This window comes from Narcine bancroftii, chromosome 3 (assembly GCF_036971445.1).
Source record: "Narcine bancroftii isolate sNarBan1 chromosome 3, sNarBan1.hap1, whole genome shotgun sequence".
Classification (NCBI taxonomy): Eukaryota; Metazoa; Chordata; class Chondrichthyes; order Torpediniformes; family Narcinidae; genus Narcine; species Narcine bancroftii.
In genome coordinates this window covers 107,957,608-107,975,372 of record NC_091471.1, presented here as the reverse complement: position 1 = coordinate 107,975,372, position 17,765 = coordinate 107,957,608, and the positions used below count along the sequence as shown (strand labels likewise).

The 17,765-nt window shown below is 41.9% G+C and overlaps 1 protein-coding gene across 9 annotated transcripts in view; it reads right to left on the bottom strand.

The window, feature by feature from the left end:
• LOC138757458 (BTB/POZ domain-containing protein KCTD8-like) overlaps positions 1-17,765 on the bottom strand; it is a 179,122-nt gene that overhangs the window by 27,159 nt on the left and 134,198 nt on the right. The gene's annotated exons all lie outside the window — the stretch shown is intronic.

The window sequence follows — 17,765 nt, the reverse complement described above, 5'->3', positions numbered from 1 at the left end:
TGTTGTAATTGCCTGTAGTCGGAAGATGATGATGATTGGTAGCTTATTGTCATGAACATTGTACAGCTGCCTTGTGACTATTTGAAAAAGTACTTGTTTTATGATGAATCTAACATGGCAAATGAAGCTACATACCTTCTTAAAATTGTTAATCTACATTTTCTGTCAAAAAAAAATAATTTAAGGCCTGTCAAAGACTTGTCCCATCACATTTAAATATGCTTTAAGTGTATGGTTAACCATTATGTTTCTACTCAACAGTCCACCCAACTATTGATAAGTAGTGAGAGCTGCTTCCAAGTATCTCAGCACTTCTTATTTCATGTGCATCTACCCAAGTTCCAAGAAAGACTCAAGTCTTATTTTATGTCAGCCAGAATTGTTCCCTTGGATCACCACTTTACTCTGGTCAAACTATTTATATTAAAAAATTCTGGAAATGTTGGACAATGCAATGGCATCTGCACACCTTCTGTGGTGTGGTGGATACATGAGAAAATTCTGTCCTCTTCATTTCTTAGTAACCTGAACTCTGTCAGATGTTTTAAATCACAACATACTTCTGGAACTCCATGAGACGACCATAAATTCATTGCTTATTTCAAAACAACATTTTGTTTTAAAAGTGATTCACATTAATACCATTTTCACTCTTTCATTTTAGATTATTAGGGCTATTCTTTCATGCTTTTTATATATCTTTCTTATTGGGATAAGTTATAGCTACATATACCAGAGAAGATGCAGATATCTTCAAGTTTGCTCCAAAGTTATGTTCTAAACCAGGCTCTATGACTTGTACCTGCAAGCATTGAGTCTATCATAATTCGATGATTCATAATTCAATGTTCAAGATTCCTTTATTGTTATATACTAAAAACAGTGTAATATTACACAAACTAGCCTTTAGTCTGTTGTAATTGCCTGTAGTCTGAAGATGATGATGATTGGTAGCTTATTGTCATGAACATTGTACAATGTTCATATACAATGAAATTCCTACTTGCTGCAGCTGAACAGGTACTTGGAAAGAAAAACTATGATAGCAAAGTAATTGAATTAAATTAAAAGTGTCAATAAATCATCAGATAAGTGGATATTTACAGTAATCCGAGTGCAAAAAAGCAACACAATAATGCAGACAGTCCATTTGTGCAGTCCAAACTGTCCATGATTAGTTTACCACAGTAAAGTTCAAGAATCTGATAGCTATTGGAAACAAATGGTTTTTGAACCTGGAGGTGCTTGATTTCAGGCACTGTATGTTCTTCCTGAAGATATCAGTGAGAAGAGGTGGTGAACGGTGTGACGAGAGTCCTTTATGATGTTGGCTGCTTTTTGAGGCAGCAGATCATATAAATGGATACGAGGACATAGACTGCGATGGACTTGGCTATGTTTGCACCCTTCTGCAACCTTCTGCATTCTTGGCACCTTGAAGTACCAAACCAGCCTTTGGCGCAATCAGTCAATATAATTTCCACAGTTTACAATGGTACTTAACCTTTTTCTTTCCACTCATGTACCACTTTAAGTATTCCATATGTCATAGGTGCTCTGTGATTAGTAAGGGATTGATTAAGATGGTATGTGGGTGAAAAGAGAAAGTTTGAAAACCACTATTTTAATCGTACCTAATTGACTCGTTATGTCCACGGTTTCAGAACTCCAAAGGAAATGGGCCAATGACAATTTTTCTCAAGCAAAATATTTCATTAACAATTGGGTCTAGAGCAGTGATTCTCAACCTACCCTTCCCACTCACTTAGCACCTTGAGCAATCCCTTACTAATCACAGAGCACGGATAGCATAGAGATCATTTAAAGTGGAAAGTGAGTGGAAAGATAAAGGTTGAGAACCACTGCTGTAGTTTGATGGAGCATGCCAAATCTCCTCAGACTCCTTAGAAACTAGAGTTGTTGATGTGGCATCTTCCCTGTTGCTTCGATGTATTGGCTCCAGAAAAGTATTCTGAATTATTGACTCTGAAGGTTCTAACCATCTCCAGCTCGATAATGCAGAGATGTAAGTTGTACTTTGCCCTCTCCTTCCAAAAATCAACAATTAGCTCCTTGGTTTTGGTGACAGTGAGAGCAAGATTGCTGTTCCTGGAACCACACAACCAGATTCTCGATTAACATTATGATTTCTGACTCATCACTTCCAGTTATTAAACCAATTATGGTGGTATCGTCAACAAATTTTATCGATTAAATTGGAATGGAACTTGGCTCCACAGTCATGGGGATTCTGGGGTTGGGTAGGGGATTAAGCATTCAGCCTTGGGGAGCCCCTGTGGTCAGTGGGGAGGATGTGATGTTGCTGATCCACACTGGCAATGAGGAAAGAACAGAGTGGCCCTTCAGCTTAGTCATGTTTTGCTGGTATGATGGTTTTGAACACCAAGCTGTAATCAATAAACAACAGCCTGAAGTATAAGTGGTCCAATCGAGTGGAGCGCCAGCTTGATGGCTCCCTTTTAACATATTGCAAGCATTGAAAATGTGCAGGCCTAAAGCACTGGAATGTTGGAGTGAGTGAAAATATGGCAATAAAGGCCTTCCTTCCAATCACACATCCAGGCTGTCTGAACAGGAGACTCTGCAACTTGACTGGAACCATAGAACATTACATTCCTCTTCGACCCTTCTAGTCTGTGCTGAACCAATTTATTTTTGCATAGCCCCATTGACCTGGACCCAGTCCATAGCTTCCATACCTCTCCCATCCATGTACATGTCCACTTAAATGTTAAAATTGAGCCTGCATTCACCACTTCAGTGGCAGTTCATTCCACACTCCCACCACTCTCTGGGTGAAGAAGTTCCCCTCATGTTCCTCCTAAACTTTTCCTCTTTCACCCTTAACCCATGTCCTCTCATTTGTATCTCACCTACCCTCAGTGGAAAAAGCTGACCTACATTTACTCTATCTATCCCCTCATAATTTTAAATATCAAATCTCCCCTCATTCTTCTGTGCACCAGGGAATAAAGTCCTAACCTGTTTAACCTTCCTCGTTTAACTCAGTTTCTGAAGTCCAGGCAACTTTACCATAACATTCCAACTCCTTACTCAGTACTTTGATTTATGAAGGCCAATATGCCAAAAGCCCTCTTTACAACCCTATCTACCTGTGACACCACTCTTTCAGGGAATTATGTATCTGTATTCTCAGATTCCTCTGATCTACCCGCATTCCTCAGTGCCCTACCATTTACTGTGCATGTTCTTTCTTGGTTTGTCCCTCCAAAATGCAACACCTCACACTTGTCTGCATTAAATTCCACCTGCCATTTCTCATCCCATTTTTCCAGCTGGTCCAGATCCCTCTGCAAGCTTTGAAAATCTTCTTTGCTGACCACAACACTTCCAATCTTAGTTTCATCTGCAAACTTGCTGATCCAATTTACCACATTATCATCCAGATCATTAATAAAGATTATTGACAAACAACAATGGTCCGACTAATCCCTGTGGCACATCACTAGTCACAGACTAGGTGGCAGACACAAAACCTTGGCAGCCAAAAGCATCTGAAGAGAAAATTTGCTCCTGCATTATTTGTAGGCTCATTAATATTGCCATTTGCAAAGGCAAATAATAGGGTGAGAGCTAACAACAGATTCTTCTCTATTGAAAGCAGTCAACTCGCAGCTTATGATAGTATTAAGTGCAACAATATACCATGAGTCAGACTACATGGTACGTTCAGTCCCCAAATATGCATTTACTATTATAAACACAGAATATTTCCCCTTCATTGGTGAAGCCCACAAAGAATTCTTTTCTGAAATAAGATTTTTGTAATACTCCTGTTTACCCCAGGCACTTTGCTATCACGAGTGTGATAATTAGTCATACTGTCAGAGTCCTGGCGTCAAAGAGCATAGAAACTAGCCATTTGACCCACCATGTTCAAACTGAATATGAAGTACCTATCTTAACCAATGTGAATGAAAGACTTTAAAATTAATATTGCCCAAAAAGTAGATTAAACTTTCAAATTGCCAGTTTGTGATCTTCCAATCTAAGTGTTCACTGCTGGTTCTCCTCTTCCCTTCATAGTTGACCATTGCCTGAGTTAAATCAAATGCCGGTTTATACTTGACTGTCTAAAATATAGAGCTATTCAAGAGCTTTGAAAGGAATTATTGTAACATTATAGATTTATACATTCAATATTTACAAAGACATAATACTGATTTTGCAAGTGTTGAAACGAAAGCTATAACATTAAAGTTTTGTACTGTTCCATGTTGTGAAGTCAGCTGAGATACATAGCTTCTGGTGAGAGGATAAGGGAAGAGGTACAGGAAAGAACTGTCCTTTTCTCTACTGCCTTTTTCAATAAACATTTTTGTTTTGAAATGAGCAGGGAAGACAGTGCTCTCTATTTATTGTAGCAACCGTGGGTATGAAATAGGCTGTAAATTGCCTGCCATTTCTTTGCCTTTCTGTCGGGAGGAATTCCACACATACCTTGTATATGTTACATTTGGGTTGAAGTTGCTTTCAGAGTAGTCGTCTGATTTCATATGTCAAAATATTGGATGTCATCCTATTTTTATCAGCAAGGAAAGCCTGAGCTATAATATTACACATCATAGCCTCTGTTTTACATACCTAAAGTACATATCACACCACCTTTTGCATCTAATTTTGTTTTAGAAAGGAACAGGACAAAAATAAACTGCACGAGCAGCCAGACATTTTGGTATAGGGATGAACCACAGATTTCCAAAATTTAGTTATGAGGCTGGGTACTCTGACTATTAGACTTAATAAAGTTATTCGCTGAATATCAGAATAGATTTTAAGATCCGTCTTTCTGCACAAGTGGATTTTAACTTCATTTAGCTAATATATACAATTAAAGTACAAAAACACAAAGACTGCAAATCAGAATCGGAATCAGAATTTATCATCATGAACAGGTCATAAAATTCATTGTTTTTCAGCAGTATTACATTATAGAAACCACTTTACAAAATAAATAAAAATAGCGCAAGAAAAATTTTAAAAATTTAAAAAATTTAAAAATTTAAAAAAGTAAGGGAGTGTCTTTTGTTCATTGATCATTCAGGAATCTAATGGCAGTGGGGAAGAAGCTGTCCTTGTGCTGTTGTGTGCTCATCTTCAAGCTCCTGTACCTTTTTCCTGATAGTAACAGCGAAGAGGGCACAGCCTGGGTGGTGAGGGTCCTTGAGACACTGACTATTGTAGATGTCCGTGCTGGAGTGAAGTCTGGTGTCCATGATGTTGCAGGTTGAGTTAACAACCCTCTGGAGTTTCTTCTTATCCTGAACATCAGCACCTCTGCACCAAAGAGTGCAACCAGAATGATCTCCATGGTATACCAGCAAAAGTCTTCAAAGTGTCTTCAGAGACATACCAAATCTTCTCAAACTCCTCACAAAATGTAGCTAATGGCGAGCCTTCTTCATGGACAGATCCTCGGAGATTTTGACACCCAGGAATTTGAAGATCTCATCCTTCTCTGCTGCTCAATGAGGACTGGTTCGTGTTCCTCTGATTTCTTCCTGAAGTCCACAATCATCTCTTTGGTTTTGCTAACATTGAGTTGTGACACCATTCAATCTTATGATTTATCTCCCTCCTGTACACTTCCTCAAAATGCTGGAATCTTGAGAAAAAGAAGAATTTCTGAGAAACTCAGCAGGTTATTCAGCATCCATGGTTAGAAATTATCAGTCAAAGTTTCAGGCATTTCTATCCATGGATGCTGTCTGAACTGTGGAGTTACTCCAGCAATTCTTTGCTTGCTCAGTTAAATCATTAAGTTGATTTCAACATATCTTAACATGAGCTCAGATGTGATTTTAGACTGTGCATAGCCGGATATAGCACCAGGTGGCTTTGATCATATCAACTGGGATAGAGGAAACAAGGCTCTCCAATGAAGTGCAAAACAGTATGCAAAATCGCTGGAGGAACTCTGCATCCATAGGAAGTAAAGGGTGATCAATGAAGCTTGGGATTACTTGTCCACTTTATTGATTTTCTTTTTATTCTCTTTGTATTGCACAGTTTGTTTACATTCGTTATCTGTTTACAGTTCTTTATTTATATTGTGTACAGTTTAGCACTACCAATTAGTTGTAATTCTTGCGTGCATGCAGGAATGAAGAATCTCAGTGCTGTATGTGATGCATGTTCTCTGACCATAAATCTGATATCTTATGGTGCGTGTAGAGCAGAAGTGCCACATTCATTGTCATACAGATCACTCACTCCATTTTATTGAGACCTTGGACTAAAAAATTACAGGGAGTTCTGAACTTTGAGTGCTATTACTTGTGCAAGATTGAATGCCAGCCCTTCAGGTTAAAGGAGCTCACTGAGCGGAAGAATCAAAAGACCATGCCTGCAGCCTTTGTTCTTCTACATCTCACACTCCTTCAAACCTTCATCGCACAAGTATTTTTACATTTTCATTTGTGTTCGGGAATAGTTTTTGTAAAAGACTTCAGGAGATATTGCAGTGCCTGCCACATTGACCACCGCCAGTGGGCTGATATCGCCTCAAACCATGCATCTTGGCTCCTCACAGTTCGGCGGGCAGCAACCTCCTTTGAAGAAGACCGCAGAGCCCACCTCACTGACAAAAGACAAAGGAGGAAAAACCCAACCCCAACCAACCAATTTTCCCTTGCAACCGCTGCAACCGTGTCTGCCTGTCCCGCATCGGACTTGTCAGCCACAAATGAGCCTGCAGCTGACGTGGACATTACTCCTCCATAAATCTTCATCCGCGAAGCCAAGCCAAAGAAAGAAGAAGACAGATTAAGATATCCTTGATCTTAAGGAACAACCAAAGACAAACCTCTTATAAATTGACTTCTGTTTACTGTTGGCAGAGAGAGAGTGAATATTTTTTAAAAAAAAACATCAAATGCCAATCAAGTGCCATTATTTTTCCTTTGTCTGTGGAATGTAGGATCAAAAGCTATACCAGCATATATTACCCCTCCTTGAATGGCTCTTGGAAGGACACTTCTGATATCAACATAGAGTCAAACACATTAATGAATCTGTAGTCACAAGCAAGCTGATCATGTGAGGATGAAAGATTGTCTTCCCTGAAGGTAAACATTGGTGAGCCAGATGCTTTTTTATGACTATCCAGTATTTTCAAGTCATCACCATCCAAGCTAGCTATATGTGCCAGATTTATTTAATTTAAATTCACCAGCTGGCCTAGCAGTGCTCAGACTCATGACTTTGGATCATTTGTCCAACCTTATGAATCAGAATTTATTGTCATGAACAAGTCACGAAATCTGCTGTTTTGCTGCAGCGTCATAAGGCAAACATTCATGTTATGAACCATCTTCCAACAATGATATAAAAAAATAAAAATAATAGTGCACGAAATGTAAGGCAGTGTCTTTGGTTCATTGATTATACAGGAACCTGATGGCAGCGGGGAAGAAGCTGTCCTTGTGCCACTGAGTGCTCATTTTTAGGCTCCTGTACCTTTTTCCCAATGGTAGCAGAATGAAGAGGGCTGGACCTGGGTGGTGGGGGTCTTTGAGGATAAAGGCTGCTTTTTTAAAACACCACCTCATGTGGATGTCCTCGACGGAGTGGAGTCTGGTGCCTATGATGTTGCAGGCCGAGTTAACAACCCTCTGGAGTTTATTCTTGTCCTGAGATTTTGCGCCTCCATACCAGACAGTGATGCAACCAATCAGAATGCTCTCAACGGTACACCTGTAGATGTTTTTGAGAGTTTTTAGTGGCATGCCGAATCTCCTCAAACACCTCACAAAGTATAGACACTGGCGAGCCTTCTTGGTGATTGCATCAACATGGAGGCTCCAGGACAGATCCTCGGAGATGTTGACACCCAGGGAGGACTGGGTCATGTTCCTCTGACTCCCTCCCAAAGTCCACAAGCATCTCTTTGATTTTGCTATCGTTGAGTGCAAGGTTGTTGTTGTGACATCACTCAAAGAGCTGATCTATCTCCCTCTTGTACATTTCTTCATTGCCGTTTGTGGTTCTGCTGACAACCGTGGTGGCATCGGCAAACATGTAGATAGCATTGGAATTGTTCCTGGCCATAAGGCCATGGGTGTATAATGAGGAGCTGTGGGCTAAGCACGCATCCCTGGGGTCCACCTGTGTTGCCAATCAATGAGGAGGAGACATTGCTTCCAATTCATACTGACTGTGGTCTTCCAATGAGAAAGTCAAGGTTCCAGTTGCAGAGAGGGGTACAGAGGCCCTAGAGTTTCAAACTTCTTGACCAGCACTAAGAGAATAATGGTGCTGAAGGCTGAGCTGTGGTCGATGAAGAGCAGCCAGAATTGCTGTTCTGGGTGCAAGATCATTAACTTACCTATTGTGCTCCATTGTAATTTGTAATATTGACTGGTTTTACTGCACGCAATTTTCACTTAACCCATGTCCTATCATTGCCAACTTCTGACAATTTTGTTCATGATTGATGGATATTTTTGCACCACATTTAAATCTATAATCCTCAGGAAGAGAGAAAACTTATCATTCAATTCCCCTATGCAATGAAGAATCAATGCAGTAGAATAAATTAAGAACACAATGTGCGCTTATGATGGAGTTGTTCTAATGTCCAATCCCATTTGAGATTTTTAATTGTAATCTCAAAAAAGTGATCCTGCTACATCAGTGCAAAGCAACAAAGAAAATGCTGTGGAAAGCCATCCGATTCCTGATTCCTAAGCTACTGCTTATATCAAATCAGGACTGCCAACTCTTAAAACATTTAGCATTTAGTGGCAGGGACTATGGAGTAAGTGTGTGCCCAGTCTGCTGTTCCTTGGGTCTAAGGTACTATAAGTCAGATTGGGTCTAAATGGAATCTGTACAGCAGCTCTTGGCCTGAAACTGATCCCAGCCTTAAATCCAAGGGAGATAGCATAATTATTTTTGCATGAAACAGTTAACTTGAGGAATTCCTGTTTCTTTGGATGGTGTAGTCCAGTGGTTCTCAACCTTTTTCTTTCTAATCCCGATGCCATCGGTGATCTATGATTAGTAAGGGATTGCTCAAGGTGGGATGAGAGTGGATAAAAAAGGTTGAGAATCACTGCTCTAGACTCAAATGTTACTGAAATATTTTGCTTGAGAAAAATTGTCATTGCCTAATTTCCTTTGGAGTTATGAAACCGTGCACATAATGAATCAATTATGTACAATTAAAACAGTGGTTTTCAAATGTTTTCTCTCCACCCACATCCCACTTTAAGCAATCCCTTACTAATCACAGAGAACCTATGGCATAGGGAATACATAAAGTGGTATGTGAGTGGAAAGAAAATGGTTGACAATCACTAGTGTAGAATCATAAAACCTCTTCTGCTATTTACTCACCCATTAAGGGCAAAATAAGCAACTGATCTTGATATCAACTACTGTTTCTTTACTTCCCAAGAAGCCTCTCAGCCTTGTTAGCAGAAAATGAAATTCTGCATCTATTAACACTTTGATTTCCAGTATGTCTAGAAAATCACTTTCTAACTGATTCTCACAGCAGCAATCATCAAGGATCCACATCACCCAGCATGCTCTGTTCTCACTGCTTCCATCAGGAAAGATCTATAGATGCTACAAAACCCCCACCACCAGGTTCAGGAACAGCTGCTACCCCTCCACAATCAGACTCCTCAAAAACAAACTCAATCAGGGACTCATTTAAGGACTCTTACTTTTGCACTTTTTTCCCCCCCTCTCTGTATTCCACAATTTGTTCATATTTTTTTCTTTGTTTACATGTTCATTGAGTACAGATTCTTGCACTACCAATCAGTAGTAATTCTGCCTCGCCCACAGGAAAAAGAATCTCAGGGTTGGATGTGATGTCATGTATGTACTCTGACAATCAATCTGAAACCTGATTTGTGGTTCTCTGTAGCCTACACATTTGGTGAGACTCAACCAGCTATAAGATTGCAATACAGGCAGTCTCCGGGTTGAAGAAGTATGATTTACATCCAACCCTTAGTTACTAACCAGCAAGTCGACGAGAAGTAGAATGGCATCACCTTCCGGGGTTCGAGTGTGGTTATAATTTAAATTCCCTCCCTCCCACCCAGCTCACTCCCATGCAGTCCTTTCCCTGCCCACTCCTACGTGGTACCCCCTGCTTGATCTGATGCAGTTCCCCACCCGCTCCAACATGTTTCTCCTCCACCTGGCTCGCTCCGACACAGTCCTTCCTCCCACCCACTCCTACGCAGATCCCCCTCCCTATCTGACTCACTCTGACACAGAGTCCACCCCCAGCCTGCTTCTAAGCAGTACCCCCAGCTCACTCTGACACAATCCCCTCTGCCCACAGAGTCCACCCTCTGCCAGCTCCTACTCAGTACCCCTAGCTCACTCTGACACAATCCCCTCTGCCCACTCCTATGCAGTATCCCCGGCTCGCTCCAATACAGTCCTCCCCGGCTGATCCTACGCAGTACCCCTGGCTTGTTCAGACACAGTCCCCACTTTCGCTTCTACGCAGTACCCCCAGCTTTACATGGACCACATTCCCCTTACCTTTGCCTTCGGTGTCAGATCTATGGTCAGCCAGGCAACAGTGGCACCTGTCCTACATTTCTAAATTTACAATGGACATTGAACACATAGCCGGCAAATCCAACGTGGTGGCTGACGCTCTATCCTGTCCAGCTATCTTGGCGGCACACAACCCCATCCCTGGCATCAACTACGCAGCTCTGGCTGATGCTCAGCAAGCAGACCTTGACTTTCCGGCGTACTGGACAGCGCTCACTGGCTTACAACTGGAGGACATCCAGATTGCCCCCAGCAATCACACGCTGCTCTGTGACACCTCAACGGGTAAACCACGCCCTGTCATTCCCGCTGCATGGAAGAGCCAGGTTTTCGACTCAGTCCAAATTTGGATCACCCTGCCATCAGGACTACAGTCAAAATGGTGGTGAACAGGTATGTCTGGCACAGCCTCCACACAGAGGTCGCCCTGTGGGCCAGGACTTGTATTCAGTGCCAGACATCGAAAATCCAGACTCATATCAAAGCTCCATCACAGACATTCGAGCCAACACCTCGCTGCTTTAGCCATGTGCTCATTGACATTGTGGGGCCCCTACCCATATCCAGAGGTGCACATTACCTTCTCACAATGGTCAACCAGATGACCAGATGGCCAGAGAGGGTGCCACTATCAGAGACTTCCACAGAAGCATATGCATGGGCTTTACTCAACACTTGGGTAGCGTGTTTCGGGGTCCCCAAACACCTTACATCAGACAGGGGGGCACAAATCTCTTCTAGTCAGGAGACTGCCTTAGCCCATGCCCTGGGGTCCCAAATCTACCACACTATGGCATATCATACACAGGCTAAAAGGTTGGTGGAGAGGTTCCACAGATACCTTAAGCCAGCTTTAATAGTATGGCTTACCAGACATAACTGGGCCAAAGAACTCCTTTGGGTCCTGTTAGGTATCTGCACTGCATCCAAGGAGGACCTCAAGGCATCCTCTGCTGAGTTTGTCACTGGTACATCCCTAGTTATACTAGGTGAATTTGTGACAGCCCTTGAGGACTTAGGGGAGCTTCCATTGACCACATTGTCCTGACTATGCAAACGCCTAGGCACCCTGGACCCCACTAAACCTTGACCCCATAGCCAAACCTGCAGTTTCATTCCAAAGTACTTTACTGACTGTAAATAGGTGTTTGTTTGGCATGGGGCTCACTGGCCACCCCTACAGCAGCTTTACAAAGGGCCACACCATGTTCTCAGATACAATGGCTCCAGCTGTGTTTTGGACACTGGCGGCAGGGAAGAGACTTTCACACTGGACTGGTTGAAACAGGCCTTCTTGGACTTTGACCAGCCCATCACTCACCCCGACCCCACAGCACAGGGGTCGGCCTCCTAAAAACAGTGTCCCGATCACCAGTTCTGGGGAGGGGGAGTCGTGTAGAAGCCCATGGCCCACGCCTCAGCCCGCCACAGGAAATGGTCATCAAATGTGGCAACTGGCAAAGCATCATGTAGGCTGAAACGACCATTTCCATAGGCTGCGGCAGAAGAGTGAAATTGGCCAATCACCACCGGTGGATCGCAGGGGGCCCAATCGGGGCCTGGGTATCCAAGGTAACCAATTGGCAGCTGGACCGCTCAAGCCACACCCCAGTGGTGATGCGGCCAAGCTGACTATAAAATGCAGAGCTGCCACTGAATAAACTCAGTGTCCAATACACTCTACTGGTGTGTGTGTCTTTCTTCTCCTTCAGATTCGAGTTACAGCCTTAAGGTTATAACCGAGAGCTATAACCTAGCTGGAGGCATAGCGACCTCATTACAAGTGTATAATATGGGAAAAGGTGAGGTTATCCATTTTGTCAGAAAAGCAGATCATATAAATGGTGAAGATTGCAAATCTGATGTGCAGATCGCCATGGGTGTTCTTGTGCATGGTTCACAAAGGGCTACTATATTGATGCAGCAAGCAGTTAGGATTATTAACACAAGAGTTGAATATAAAACTGAGGAGGTTATTCAATTACAAAGAGTTAGGTGAGACCACATCCAGAATACACCTGGTCACCTTGGTTAAAAAAGGATGCTTTAAAAACAATGCAGAAAAGGGTCATCTTTCTCCGGTAAATCAATGACTATATTGGGGCTGCCTCATGCATCTGTGATGAGCTTATCAACTTCATGGCCAACTTCCATCCTGATCTCCGATAGTACTCTCCCCTTCCTGGATCTCTCTGTTTCCATCGCGGGAGACAAACTTTCCACCAACATAATACTACAAACTCTCCGCATCCAACACATTATCTGCCGGAGTTTGTGGCCCTTACTACAGGATCCCACCACCAGGCACATTTTTCCCTCTCCTCCCCCCTCAGCCTTCTTTAGGGACCACCTCCTCTGTGATTCCCTCGTGCACTCATTCCTCTCCACCCATCACATCCCCAGCACCTTCCCCAGTGCCCGCAGAAGGTGCAACACTTGCGCCCACACCCCCCTCCCTCACACTGGTCTGGAGCCCCAAACAGTCCTTTAAAGTGGAACAACACTTCACTTGTACATCTGCAGGACTGATTTACTGCATCCCGGTGCTCTCTTTGTGACATTCTCTACGTCAGAGACCGGTCACAGATTGGGAGATTGCTTCACTGAGCGCCTTCTCTCTGTCCACAAAGCAATCTCCCAGTAGCCAACCATTTCATTTCCAAGTCACACTCCCACACTCTCATGTCTGTCCATGGCCTTATGCAATGTCCCACCCAGACCACCCACAAATTGGAGGAATGCCATGTTATTTTCTGTCTGCCAGATGGAATTAACATTAACATTAACTTTTCTGCTTTCTACTAAACCTGCTGACCCTTTCTTTCCCACCACCCGCCCTTTCCTGTCTTTTCAGTTCTCCTTCTCTTCCCCCTCACCCAACCAGCCATCCCTCCTTCCTCTCATTGCTGCTGTCCCCTCCCTCCTTTCTCCACCTACCATCTCCTGCCTTTACTACCTCCTCCCCCCAATCTTTTGTTCGGACACCTGCCAGGATTTTCTCATACCTTGATTAAGGTTTTAATCCTAAAACATCAGTTATGTGGCTTTACCTTTTCAACATAAAGGAGAATGTTTGACCTGCTGAGCTTCTCCAGCATTTTGTGTTTTTTTACTTTTTGATAGGCTCTATCAATAACCTCAAAGTCGAGAGCTGGGGAATGATCAGCTTTAATAAACACGAGTCTTTGGCTGGCCTGGATCCAGGTACAGGAATGCCAGAAGAGAGGAGGAAGGTCAACCTTTATGGCCAGGTCATAAGGGGCGGTGACATAGGAGATGAGTCACTAGTGGGTGGGCTAGCCTCATACATACTTGCACAGGTAGGGAATAATGTACATGGAGAAAACATATCACTACACTTTTTATTTTACTAATATGTGGAATGAGTCGTTGGTCTCATGAGGCTGGAAATCTGGGCTTCTATTGTATCTGCCAGAGAAAAAGTGTTTGAAGCAGAAGTTCCTGAGGGGATTTGACAGTTTGGATATTGAGAGGCTGTTTGCTGGAGTGGGAGAATCTGAACTAGGAGTCACCCATAAAGGCAGAGAGAAACATCATTTTTCTTTCGCCTGGTGGTTGAGAGTCTTTGAGGGATGGTGGAAACAGAGCCTTTCAACACCTTTAAGGCAGATAGAGACTTGATAAGTAAGAGGTTGAGAGGTCACTCATTCTAGGTGGAAACGAGGACTTGAAGTTATAACCACATAAGCCATAATCTTATCGTATGGATTTGGTTGAGAGGACTGTTCCTACTCCTAATTCATATCAGATGTAATTCTTTTGATATCCCACCAAAATTTCTAAAAACAGTCCTGCTTTTCATTCATATTCTGCTTTGATTTCCATTTTTCATCATCACTTTGTATTTTGCAACTATTTTTTTTGTTTTAACTTGCTAGTCTTTAAAATAAATTAAATCTTTGTGATAACCTTCTAACTTCTTGCTTCTGGTACCCAGTGTTCCTTTTGAAGGTAAAAACTTTTAATCTTCAGTCCTGAAGCTAAGGGTATTTTTTTTTTAATTTGTAAAAATTTAATTTAGACATGGAGGATCACAGAAGTAAAACATGAAAATTTACAGACACAGTTGCTGAAGTGAAAAACACAAAGCTGGAAGAACTCAGCAGGTCAAGCAGGGTCCTTTATATAGCAAAGGTAAAAAATACATAACTGATGCTAAAACCCTTCATCAAGGTATGGAAAAATGTCAGAACAAAAGAGTAGGGGGAGATGTGGCTGCAAAGGCTGCTGGAGGTGATAGTTGGAGAAGGGAGGGAGAGGACAGCAATGATCAAAAGGAGGGATGGCTAGGTGAATAGAGGGGGAAGGGAAAGGGGGAGGGGAAGAGGAAAGCAGGTTAGTAGAAACCAAAAAAGTCAATGCCATCTGGTTGGAGAGTGCCCAAGATGGAAAATGAGGTGTTGTTCCTCCAATTTGTGGGTGATCTCGGTGGGATAGTACATAAGGCCATGGACAGACATGTGAGTGTGGGAGTGTGACACAGAACTGAAATGGTTGACTTCTGGGAGGTCTCTATCACAGGTGTGGACAGAGCAAAGGTGCCCAATTGACCTACAACCCCCTCTAGTTTTGAATGGAAGGAGGAAACCAGAGCCCTTGGAGAAAACCAACGCACACACAGGAAGAACATACAAACGCCTTACAGATAGCACGTGATCTGAACACTGTGCCCAGTCTCACTGATGTAGAGAAGGCCACAAAGGGAGCACCGGATGCAGTAAATCAGTCCTGTGGATACACAAGTGAAGTGTTGCTTCATTTGAAAGGCCTGTTTGGGGCCCCAAACTGTGGTGATGGAAGAGGTGCGGACGCAAGTGTGGCACCTCCTGCGGACACAAGGGGTGCAATGTGTGGGGAGGGATGAGTGCACGAAGGAGTCACAGAGGGAGCAGTCCCTTCAGAAGGCAGAGAGGGGAGGAAAGAGAAAGATGTGTCTGGAGGAGAGGGGAAGATGTATTTGGCAGTGGGATCCTGCACTAAGTGCCAGAAATTCCAAAGGATAATGTGTTGGATGCAGAGGGTGGTGGGGTGGTAACAGGCCATTTCGGCCCACAACCCCATGCTGCCCAATTGACCTATAACCCCCGCTAGTTTTGAATGGAAGGAGGAAACCAGAGCCCTTGGAGAAAACCAACGCAGACACAGGAAGAACATACAAACGCCTTACAGATAGCACGTGATCTGAACACTACTCCTGATCATTGATCCTGTGAAGACATTATGTTAACTGCCAACTATGCTGGTATCTGCATTAAACTCAGGCGACATTACCAATGTGACACCCAGAGGACTGATACTGAGGGCAATGACAACCCACATGCCTTCCAAGAAATTGATGGGATTGAATGCAATCCTGGCTTTACACTCAATTCCCCATTCACTCCCCATTGCAACTTCACTTTTGAGATTCCACCAAGTTTTTTTTCCCAACACTCTCAAAAATGTCATCCACAAATTGCATTGAGAAAAATATTGAGGTCTGTGGTATCATAATCAAACTGATAATTTATCTCTCTGGTATTTATTCTGAAACAAAAAAAAACTGCTGGAGTAACTCAGGTTTGAACAGCATCAGTGGGAGATACAGAATAGTCAATGTTTCTGGTTGGAACCCTTCATCAAGACTGAGAGTACAGAGGGCAGATAGCAGAAGATGACATTCCTTCCATTTCCCTTATGATAATTGTGAACCATCAACTACCTGATATTGAATATTATGTCTTGTGGGGGCTTGAAAAAGCTGAAGAAATCCAAATGCAAGAATTTAAACTAATAATTTAATATGTTTATACTGAATCTTCTCTCATTTATGTCAGCTACATTACCAAAATGTTTAAAGTCATTGTCTTCATTTTTTTGTTTTCCTGCAGTGTTATTGTGGGAAATCTTTAGGGTCACCCAAGATTTTCTCCCTACCCAAAATGAACCTGTCAATAAAAACCATGCTAGTATTCCTCAGTATTAGGGTGTTGCCTGAGTCAGTGGGGAAACAACTTAGTAAGACAGCATAGTATTTAATGCAACAAAAATATTTGTTCATTCATGAAATATTAAAATCTAATGAAGTTTGTGCAAACAACCATCAATACAGGTTCCTCAGAACTTAATGTTCCCCAGAGTATAACTGGTTTCCATTAGCACAAAAATCTATTGAAACACATTATTAATTAAAAAGACTAATTGAAGATATAGCAAATTAAACTGACTCATTCAGAAGAAACAGACATCAATATTGTTTGCACATCATAAATAATCAAGGATGATAATGATAGCAATGGGAAGATTAACTCAGTAAATTAGGCAATACCAATTGGACATGGCTTTGGATTTCAAGTCTTACATTAAACCGATTGTCAAGCTTTGAGCAAAAAAATGCAAGCTTCCAATATAAAATGTAACAGACATTTTGTTATTTCAAACTAATCAAAGGGCTTATTCAGCTCCATCTTCCTTTTGATTATGGTGAAACAGTTGCAGGTCCGACAAAAATCATTCAATTTCTGTCAAAGCAGCAAAATTAATTATATTAAAATCCAATCTGGAATTATAATTGAACTGGCTGCAGGATTACTCTGCTTCTGATCATGTTTTTTCTTTAGAGAGGTCAATTAGTGTCCCATTATTGAGTAAGGTAAGGTCATCAAAATGCATGTGATTCAGAGAGCAAAACTTGGTCACAAACTGAGCAATCATTTGCATTGTTCAATGATCCATGCAGATATGCAACTGTTCCTGAAAATCTGTCTTAGAAATATTTCAGACTAATGTTTCAACATAAGAATTCTCTTAAGATGATTATAGCAGTTAATATTTCTGCTTTAATTTTAATTTAAAAACAGGAAAATAGAGCGAAACAGGACTGAGCTTTAACATCATGAAAGCTGATTCCAATTAGATGTTTACCTATTGTCAATCACATTCAAAATCATTGTATTATTTATTCACAAGAAAAATGCATTATTTAAATTGCAAATTGAAACCACAATTCAGTCCAAAATGTATATTCTAAATGTATCTTTCAGAATGTTACCATTTTAATGAGCACTGATGGCTTTGAGAATGATTGCATAAAGATATCAGTAAATGTTTCTTGATGTAGTCCACCTTTGTCAACCTGCTCTCATAACCTGCATGTGATTTTCTGATGCAACCAATGAGCACAGAATTAAAAT